The sequence below is a fragment of the Saccopteryx bilineata genome, chromosome 3 (assembly GCF_036850765.1).
Source record: "Saccopteryx bilineata isolate mSacBil1 chromosome 3, mSacBil1_pri_phased_curated, whole genome shotgun sequence".
In the NCBI taxonomy this organism is placed as follows: domain Eukaryota; kingdom Metazoa; phylum Chordata; class Mammalia; order Chiroptera; family Emballonuridae; genus Saccopteryx; species Saccopteryx bilineata.
In genome coordinates this window covers 237,003,071-237,014,517 of record NC_089492.1, presented here as the reverse complement: position 1 = coordinate 237,014,517, position 11,447 = coordinate 237,003,071, and positions in this window count along the sequence as shown.

Genomic DNA, 11,447 nt, shown 5'->3' with positions numbered 1-11,447 from the left:
CAATGGCAAAGAGTAAAATTCTTTTTGTATTATACAGTTCAAGGGTCAAAGGAAATGTTTGTAACTTATTTACAACTTTCAAATTATCTTTTGTAACTTTAGAAATAAAATAAGTGAATTATTAAGAGCTTATAAATATTTTAAAGATATGTTCAGAATACAACAAAGGATAGTCTAGAAATGATATTTTGTAGCCAAGTTGAAATTAAGAAAAGTCATTTGTATTAAGTAACACCATTTGATTGTAGGTACTCACAGGCACTGTGTTTTATGGCATAAAGTTAGATATGAGGCTATTATTGTACTTGCAGTTAGATTTTAAGCAGCAGAAGCATTTACCCCTTTGTTATTCGATCATCTGACTCATTTTACTAATCATCATTGCCACTATGATATACTTACATATAAGTAAAAATGTTTTTAATACTACCTCTATTATTACTATGTCAATACTTCACATTTCCCTTGGTGGCTGCTGTAAATCCAAATGCAGTAAAAACAAAACAAACAAAAGACCCCAGAGAATTTGGAGACAGACTTGGGTTTGAGTTCTAAATTTGCTCCATACTAGCTGCATGACTTCATTTTGTCAGTTGCCTAATATATAACACAGGGATAGGATAATAATACCCATTCCAACCTAGGGACTATTATGCTAAGTGAAATAAGCCAGGCAGAGAAAGACAAATATCATATGATCTCACTTATATGTGGAATCTAATGAACAAAGTGAACTGAAGAACAGAATAAAGGCAGAGGCAGGGTCACAGGGAGCAGAGGGACAGCTGTCAGAGGGAAGGGGGATGAGGGGATGGGATCAGAGAAGGTGAAGGGATTAGTGAAATTATCTATACATAACACATAGATACAGATAACAGGACAGCAAGTCCCAGAGGGAAGGGGGGGAGGGAATTAAAGGGAAGGGGACAAATAATATATAATGGGGGCACGTAGTTTGGGGGTGAGGGTGATATATTGAGTGGGACACTTGAATCCATGTTAACACAATACATTTAAAAATTTAATAAATAATATACCCGTTCCAGATGGTAGTTGTGAGAATTAAATATATATGAATCACCTATGTGGACTACAAATTTTAATTTCCTGCTAAAATCTATCAGAGAATGGTCTTTCTGCTTCATTGAGAAAATCAGAGGCATTGGGGAAATGGCTGTGTTAGGCTTGCTTGCTGGTGTACCAGCTGCAAGCACTTTCTTTGATTAGCGCATGAGCGTGTGGCAGAGGCACATGTGCAAAGCCTATGTAAGGCTATGGGTGCTTGCCCTCAGGGCGGATTGTAGATTACAGATTACCTGCCCACCACTGTGGGGGGCCATTTTTGCTGTGTTTGCCTGAGAAGTGGTTTTCTCCTGCCTGTGTGCTCGTCCACCATTGTGACTCTGTTAAACGGAATTGTCCAATGCTTTCTGGCTCCGTAGTTTCTCTACCATCTGCCCGAATCCAATGTAGACCTGCCTGGCCTTGGCCACCGGCATTATAAGAGGGTATAAGGTCTATCTCACCAATTAATGCTTTTAAATTGTCTCTGTCTTATCACTTTCTTCAAGTTGTTCTCAAAGACCATGGAGCTTCTGAGCTGCCAAATCCAATTCCTACTGTCTGCCTGCCTTCTATTTGTCCTCTTTGCTACATTGACAGTTGACCATTCTCCTTGAAACATTTTGCTTCCTTGGCATCTCAGAAGTCACTCTTGCTAGCTCCTTTCCAATCTTTTTTTTTTCTTTTTGATTTTATTTTATTTTTTATATAGCTGGTTGTCATGGAATGCAAGGTCAGTAGCAGGAAGCAGTGAGTGGTGAGTTGGTTCAGCTTAGGATTCAAAAGGAAAGTTAAAAAAGCAACCAAAGTCAATATACTGTGAAGACACCAGAGCCAAGGAGGGGATGTTCCAGCCCCGGTAACAGAGTGGGAACCAAGAATTAGGAGCTAGAGAACACCACGAAGGTTTCTAGAGATAAAAATATCAGGAGCAATACGTAATGTAATCCAGCTGTTTGCCAGACGCTTTTCTCATTCTTACCGGGCTCTGTTTATATGGGTTGGGCATCTAAGTAGTATAAGCAGTACTTAGCAGAACTGCCAAGGACCTTCCTTTTTTTTTTTTTTTTCCTTGCTGGCCTTTAAATATTGTTCCCTATGGTCCTATTTCTTGGACTTCTTTTTCAACCTACACTCTCGGCCTGAATGATCTCGTCCAGTCTTTTTTTTTTTTTTAATTCTTATTTATTTATTCATTTTAGAGAAGAGAGTTAGAATGAGAGAGCAAGAGAGAGAGAAAGAGAAAGGGGGAGGAGCAGGAAGCATCAACTCCCAAATGTGCCTTGACCAGGCAAGCCCAGGGTTTTGAACCGGTGACCTCAGTGTTCCAGGTCAATGCTTTATCCACTGCGCCACCACAGGTCAGGCTTTGTCCAGTCTGATTTTTTAACTGCCTGGTTCTCTAACCAGTTTTAGACTTATTCTATAGGGTGTTTTTGTCTAGATGTCCCACAGAGTTTTTAGCTCAGATGCCTAATTTGACCTTGGTGTCTTTACTCCCTGGACTGTTCCCACTTTAAGCTGCAGCATTACCACTCATCTCATCTCTCCGACTAGACACTATCTTACTGTTCTTGACTTTTTTCTCTGTGCTAACATCTGATAAGTCACTAAAACTTTTAAAAATAATTAATGAGTAATTATTATTACTACTATTAGTATTATGACTGCCTTTTTATCTAGCCCTTGAGCTAAGCACTCTACAAAAGCCCTTTATATACATTACCTCATCTAATCCCCATAATAGCTTTTAATGACAGCCTTATGGGTGTTATTATTGTCTCTGTTCTAGAGATGAAGAGCCTGAGGCTCAGCATATTTGAATTATTCTTTCACAAGCTTTGAATAGTTCACTTCACTTACACAGAATTGAATCCAGGTAATTTAACTTCCGAACCTGCCCTCTCCATCACTGTATTCTGCTTCTACTTGGCTCTACTCTTTTCTCTCAGAAAAATCCCACAAATCCAGCCCCTCCTCCAGGTGTAGTTATGTAAGTTCACATATCTAGGCTCCAAAATCAGATGGCTTTGCCCTGGAATCCTGAAACCCCTGCCAGCTATGTGACCGGACAAGTTACCTTCTCCGCCTTTGATTTTTCATTGGTAAATAGGTAGGTGCTAGGTACATCACAGTTTGATTATAAGGCTTAAAATTAAATATAAATAAGGAAGAATAAAAGCTTAGGTGACCTATGCAAAGCTCTATACACTTAATACAAGTAGGTTATTTTGGTGACCTATATAAAGCTTGATGCACTTCCTATTATTCTACTCCTGGACAAACCCTCAGATGTTTTTACTTTGTTTCAAAACGTAATGCTGGTGGCTGAGGCCAGGCAGGTTCACAATGAATTCAGGCAGACGGTAGAGGAACTGCGCAGCCGGAAAGCATCAGCCCATACCTGTTTATGGGCAGCTCACGAAGACAGGCAAGCAAATAAAAAGAAAAGAACCAGTAAACAAAGAAAGACCTGCTTTTCACAGTGAAAGGCAAGGGAGCAAGAAAACCACATCTCACTGTGGCGGGAGAGCAGTCTGGGAGAATCGCCATGGAGGGAAAACCCCCATAGCCTTACATAGACGGCCACACGTGGCATTGTCACGTGCTCACAGGCAAAGTCCTTGCAGCGGTAAACCAGCGAGCAAGTCTAACACAGCTGTTTTCCCCACACAAAAGATTTCTAATTTGTCTCCCTGACATCATGCCTGCTAAATTCGTTCTCTCCGTTGTTGTCAGAATTATTTTTTAAAAAGCTAAATCTGATTATGTCATTTCCCTGCCTTTGATATCCCTTTTCTCTATGGGATTGCCTTTTATGCCATACAATGAATTAAAATAGAATAAACTTTTTTTTTTTTTTGTATATTTCAGAAGTGAGAAGCGGGGAGGCAGAGAGACAGACTCCTGCATGCACCCAACTGAGATCCACCCAGCATTGCTCCATTGCAACCAGAGCCATTCTAGCACCTGAAGCAGAGGCCATAGAGCCATCCTCAGCACCCAGGCCAACTTTGCACCAGTGGAGCTTGGCTGTGGGAGGGGAAGAGAGAGATAGAGAGAAAGTAGAGGGGGAAGGGTGGAGAAGCAGATGGGGTTTTTCCTGTGTGCCCTGGCCAGAAATTGAACCCAGGACTTCTACACGCCAGGCTGATGCTCTACCACTGAGCCAACTGGCCAGGGCTTAGAATAAACTTCTTAACATAGCATGGCATCTGCTGCCTTCTCATTTATTTCCTGCTCCTCTCCTAAAAGTAACACAGCCCTAATTAATACCAAACTTATAATTTCATGGACGTGCCAGCCTCTTTGATGATGCCTTGGGTGTCTTTCTGTTCCCTGCTTCAGTACATGCCCCTTATCATCTAGAAAATTCCTTGTCCTTCAAGATCCACCACCTCCTCGTGATACCTTCAAGTCAAAATCAAAACACCCTTCTGTGCCATTGAGAGCTTTATTCACAGTATTTATCTTGCCAAATTTGAAGTTTCTGAATTGCTGTTACTTTCTCCAGAGAAAGGACCATTTTTGAATAGAAATCAATCAAATTTGGTGTGTTTTACAGTACCTGGTACATTGTAGGCACTCCATATATATCATTGAATGATTAAATGACAAGTAAAAGTATCATTCTTACAGTTTACAAGGTCTTATCTCATACTTGTTTTCATCACATTTTCATAATATGTAAGCAAAAGATTGGATACAAGACACTGTATTAACTAATTATTCTTATTATTTTTAACCGAGACTTATTAAACTTTTCCAACATTTTACCCAATTGCAGAGCTTTAAAAATACACAAAATAGGCCCTGGCCGGTTGGCTCAGCGGTAGAGCGTCGGCCTGGCGTGCGGGGGACCCGGGTTTGATTCCCGGCCAGGGCACATGGGAGAAGCGCCCATTTGCTTCTCTACCCCCACCCCCTCCTTCCTCTCTGTCTCTCTCTTCCCCTCCTGCAGCCAAGGCTCCATTGGAGCAAGGATGGCCTGGGCGCTGGGGATGGCTCCTTGGCCTCTGCCCCAGGCGCTAGAGTGGCTCTGGTCACGGCAGAGCGACGCCCCAGAGGGGCAGAACATCGCCCCCTGGTGGGCAGAGCATAGCCCCTGTTGGGCGTGCCGGGTGGATCCCGGTCGGGCGCATGCGGGAGTCTGTCTGACTGTCTCTCCCCGTTTCCAGCTTCAGAAAAATACAAAAAAAAAATACACAAAATAGCCTGACCTGTGGTGGTGCAGTGGATAAAGCGTCGACCTGGAAATGCTGAGGTCGCCGGTTCGAAACCCTGTGCTTGCCTGGTCAAGGCACATATGGGAGTTGATGCTTCCAGCTCTTCCCCCCTTCTCTCTCTCTGTCTCCCCCCCCCCTCTCTCTGTCTCTCCCTCTCCTCTCTAAAGTGAATAAATAAAAAAATTTAAAAAAAATAAAGATTGAAAAAAAATAAAAATACACAAAATAACCACCAAATATTTTTTTAAATAAAGGCAAAAGTGAGCATATGGTTCACGTTTTAAGAACAAGGTAATTACATAGATCATGATAATTACCTATGGGTTTTGGCAAATAAATTGCAGCTTGGTAATTGTACTCCAGGTTCAGATTAGAATGTTTCTTTAATTTGCCACAGAAACTGCTATTTGGAGAGTCAGGCTAAAACCTGGAACTAGAGGAACTGTTTGGAATTTTAGTAGCATTTCCAAGTCTTTGCAATTTCCAACCATTTCTTTCATGTGGCAATAGTAATCAATTCAGTTAAATAATTTAAAATAGTAGTCTTCCTGAATTCCTTGAAAACAGTTGAGCCAAAGTAATAATAAAACATAGTTGACTTGACACTTAGATCAGTGTTTGTCAAAACAATAACTTATAAATGGCACATGAAATCAATTTAGTGTCACTCCAGCAATGAAAAGAAAGGGGGGCGGTACACTAGAATAAGAAGTACTGGAGTGTGCTGTAACAGGTAAGAAAACATTTTGTGAAAACTTTATTTCAATTGTATGTGTGTATGTATACTGGGTTGTGATGCAAAATATATTTCCCACTATGGTATATACAATAATTTTCACTGGATAGGGTCAAAAGTTTGAGACCACCCTATAGGACACAGCAATATTGTTCAAGGAGTGGTATCAAAGTTAAGTGGCTACTTAATAAAATTGGTTTAATAAGATAACATTGTAGCCTGACCTGTAGTGGCACAGTGGATAAAGCGTCAACATGGAAATGCTGAGGTCGCTGGTTCGAAACCCTGGGCTTGCCTGGTCAAGGCACATATGGGAGTTGATGCTTCCAGCTCCTCCCCCCTGTCTCTCTCTCCTCTCTCTCTCTCTGTCTCTCTTGCTCTCCTCTCTAAAATGAAAAAAAAAAGTAATAAATATCTTTAAAAAAAAAGATAACATTGTAGTCATGTCCCTCTTAGCACTCCAAACCTCAATTACATAATCATAATCATAAAGGCATAATCAACACCTGATTCATTCACCAGACTTGGCTTTAAATAACATTTAATTATTTCCAAAAGTCAAACCTGTCTCTCAGAGATGAACATTCACTACCGCATAAACTACGCAGAAGAATTTGCCATAGAATCTGAGGTCAATAACAAAAAAGCAGTTTAAAAAATATTGTCAGCAAAAGCAATCACTAAAATTGGACTGAGATCACTATTTTCCAGGGATACACCTGACTTTTCTGTTCACATGTTTATCAGAGTTACTCTTAATTATAAATTTTCTCTCAGTGAAATTGAGCCCCTACCGTACATTAACTTTATTTTCATATTTTTGTATAATTAGTGCCTTTATATATATTGTCTAGCACATAGAGACATTTAATAAATGTTTGTCAAGGAGACAGTACTCATTTAGATAAATACATGTTCTGAAACTTAATGAATGACTCCAGGTCAGAACATATGCTAAGGCTAGTCATGCTTCCTGCCCAATTTAAAGAATATACTTCTCAAAATCTCTCAGCTTACAAAACAGAACTTGATTGGAATTTAAAATCCATAACTTTTGCATAAAACAGACATATAGACCAATGGAACAAAATTGAGAGCTCAGAAATAAAAGCACATATGTATGGACAAATCATCTTTGAAAAGGGAGCCAAAAACACAGTGGAGAAAAGAAAGCCTCTTCAATAAATGGTGCTGGGAAAATTAGAAAGCCACATGCAAAAGAATGAAACTTGACCAGTTTGTCCCCGAACAAAAATTAATTCAGAATGGATCAAAGACTTAAATATAAGATCTGAAACAATGAATTACATAGAAGAAAACATAGGTACTAAACTCATGGACCTTGGCTGTAGAAAACAATTTATGAATTTGACCCCAAAGGCAAGGGAAGTAAAGGTAAAGATAAATGAATGGGACTATATCAAACTAAAAAACTTCTGCACAGCAAAAGGAACTGACAGAATAGACAGCCAACCAAATGGGAGATATTTGCAAACAACAGCTCTGATAACAGGTTAATATTCAAATATATAAAGAACTCACAAAGCACTGCAACAGACATGCAAACAATCCAATTAAAAAATGGGGAGAGGACCTGAACAGACACTTCTCCCAAGAGGACATACAAATAGCTAAGAGAGATATGAAAAGATGCTCATCTTCACTAGCTATTAGAGAAATGCAAATCAAAACTACAATGAGATACCACACCTCTCACCTGTTAGATTGGCTATTATCAACAAGACGGTTAATAAGTGTTGGAGAGGCTGTAGAGAAAAAGGAACCCTCATTCACTGCTGGTGGGAATGTAAATTAGTACAACCATTATGGAAGAAAGTATGGTGGTTCCTCAAAAAATTAAGAATAGGATTACCATATGACCCAACAATCTCTATACTGGGTTATCCCCCAAAACTCAAAAACATTGGTACATAAAGACACATGCACCCCCATGTTCATTGCAGCATTATTCACAGCGACCAAGACATGGAAACAACCCAAGTGTCCCTCAGTAAAGGATTGAATAAAGAACAGTTGGTATATATATATATATATATATATATATATATATATATATATATAATGGAATACTACTCAGCTGTAAGAAATGATGACATGACATTTGCAACAACATAGATGGACCTTGAGAACATTATACTGAGTAAAATAAGTAAATCAAAAAAAGCTAAGAACTATATGATTTCACACATAGGTGGGATATAAAACTGAGACTCATGGACATAGATAAAAGCAAAGTGGTTATCAGGGGAAGGCAGGTGTGGGGGAGGGGAGGAGAGAGTGGATGGGGAAGGGTGTAAAGAGGAACAAATACAAGGTGATGGAAAATGATCTGACTTTGGGTGATGGGTATACAACATAATGAACAGTTCAAGCAGTATAGAAATGTTTACCTGAAACATGTACTCTTATTGATCAATATCACCGTGTTAAAGTTAATTTTCTAAATAAAATTTTAAAAATAAAAAAATTTGTAACTTTTTAAAATCAAAGCAGTAAAATTTAAAACAAAATGAGATTTTGACACCAAATTATCATGGAGGCAAGCAGGGAAATGAACTCTGTTAGACAATGTTTATGATACGGAAAACTGAAGAGGATAATTTTGAGGAGCCACTGAGCCATTTCACCCGCAGGTGTTGTAAAGTACCAAAGGCTACAGAATTAATATTAATATTTTAGGAGGCTTGGAGAACATTTTATTAATTTGGGTTAAGGTGTGCAGAGAAATTGTGAGAAATAGTCTCTGTGCTGTGTGATTGGCATAACCAGGATGGCCCTTGGCATTGTATTGTAAATGAAAGGGGAGGAAAACATGGATTCCCTGACATTCCACCAATGCCTGTGGGGAAAGGGGTGAATGGCTAGCCAGGTACAGGGAGAGAAAAGCCAAAATAAACCTTTTCTTATAGCAATGAGCCATTTGCAGGCATTTGTCCCCACCGAAACTACCTCTCCTATGTAAATGCGTGTGTGACTCTGGACAGAGAGATAGCAGATAAACACTAGATAATATAGGAAAGCCTTTAATATGTAAAGATACATCTTTTTACCATTGTGTTGACTTGTAAATTTTGTTTTCTCCAAAATGATGTGTGGTTTGTAAATTGAACGTGGTCCTGGTGGCGCAGTGGATAAAGCGTCGACCTAGAAATGCTGAGGTCACCGGTTCAAAACCCTGGGCTTGCCTGGTCAAGGCACAAATGGGAGTTGATGCTTCCAGCTCCTACCCCCTGTCTCTCTCTCCTCTCTAAAATGAATAAATAAAAATAAATTAAAAACAAAACAAATAAATTGAACGTGGTCCTATCATGTTAAAGGACATATGACTATAACCAGTAGCGGTAAGGGGCTCCTAATTGCAATTTTTGCTTCTGTACTTCCCACTTACAAAACTATAAAAACTAAGTAGAACAAAGGGCCGGCGTGCTCTCTGTCAGATTTCTTTTTTTTGTTGTTTGTTTTTTTTCATTTTTCTGAAGCTGGAAACAGGGAGAGACAGTCAGACAGACTCCCGCATGCGCCCGACCGGGATCCACCTGGCACGCCCACCAGGGGGCGACGCTCTGCCCACCAGGGGGTGATGCTCTGCCCATCCTGGGCGTCGCCATGTTGCGACCAGAGCCACTCCAGCACCTGAGGCAGAGGCCACAGAGCCATCCCCAGCGCCCGGGCCATCCTTGCTCCAATGGAGCCTTGGCTGCGGGAGGGGAAGAGAGAGACAGAGAGGAAAGCGCGGCAGAGGGGTGGAGAAGCAAACGGGCGCTTCTCCTGTGTGCCCTGGCCAGGAATCGAACCCGGGTCCTCCCCACGCTAGGCCGACGATCTACCGCTGAGCCAACCGGCCAGGGCTCCGTCAGATTTCTGTCTGAGTTCCCGCCGCTTGGCCAAGCTAGACAATAAAGCTTTAATGTGTAAACGATGGACCTTTTTCCTGTCTTCCATATTTCGGGTCCCTCCGAATTTGGATTAACAGTTTGGAAATACGTATCAAAAAATTTTAAATACATTTATTCTTTGATGAAGAAATTTTGCTTCTAGTTCTTTATTCTATGGAAAAATTAAAACTGCAAATACGGACACAAAGATATTAACCCTAGTGCTGTTATTAATAGATAAAAATGTCTAATAAGAGAATAGTCATGGAAAGTATGGCAATTCTTGCAATAGACTAGTTGCAGCCATAAAACATAATGATGTTCAATTGTATTGACATAGAAAAAGGCTTACAAACTGCAGAATATTATTTAAATTTTTCTGTGGGGTGTGCCTGACCTGTGGTGGTGCAGTGGATAAAGTGAAGACTTGGCCTGCTGAAGTTGTGGGTTCAAATCCCTGGGCTTGTCCCATCAAGGCACATATAGGAAGCAACTACTACCAGTAGATGCTTCCCGCTTCTCCCCCTTCTTTCTCACTCTCCCTCTTTCTCTCTCTCCAAAAATCAATAAATAAAATCTAAAAATAATGCTTTTGGCCTGACCTGTGGTGGTGCAGTGGGTAAAGCGTCGACCTGGAAATGCTGAGGTCGCCGGTTCAAAACCCTGGGCTTGCCTGGTCAAGGCACATATGGGAGTTGATGCTTCCTGTTCCTCCCCCCTGTCTCTCTCTCCTTTCTCTCTCTCTCTCTCTCCTCTCTAAAGTGAATAAATAAAAAAAAATAGAAAAAAAATAATTTTTTTGTGTGTGAGGAGCAATTCACATAACATTCTAGTGAACAGTTTTGTGACTATTTAGTACCTTTACTTCATTGGTCAACTACCATCTGTCTAATTCCAAAACATTTTTTAGCCCACGCAGAAAAGGAAACCTGTACCTGTTAAGCAATTGCTTTCCATTCCCTCCTTTTCCATCTGTGTTCTGTCTCTATGATTTACTTAACCGAATATTTCATATAAGTAAAATCATACAATATATGACCTCTTGTGTCTAGCTTCTTTCACTAAGCATAATGTTTTGAAGGTTTATCTGCCTTGCAGCAGTACTTTCTTCCATTTTATGGTTGAATAATATTCCATTGTATGTATATGCAACAATTAATCTGTTCATTGATAGATGAACAGTTTCCACTCTTTGACTGTTGGGAATAGTGCTGCTATGAATCCATGTACTGCAGAATCGTTTTAATGATACAAGAATCTACTGGCAGCCTGACCTGTGGTGGCGCAGTGGATAAAGCGTTGACCTGGAAATGCTGAGGTCGCTGGTTCAAAACCCTGGGCTTGCCTGGTCAAGGCACATATGGGAGTTGATGCTTCTAGCTCCTCCCCCCCTTCTCTCTCTCTGTCTCTCTCTCTGTCTCTCTCTCTCTGTCTGTCTCTCCCTCTCCTCTCTAAAATGAATAAATAAAAATAAATAAATAAAAATTAAAAAAAAAAAAAAAGAATCTACTGGCAGAGAATAAATTC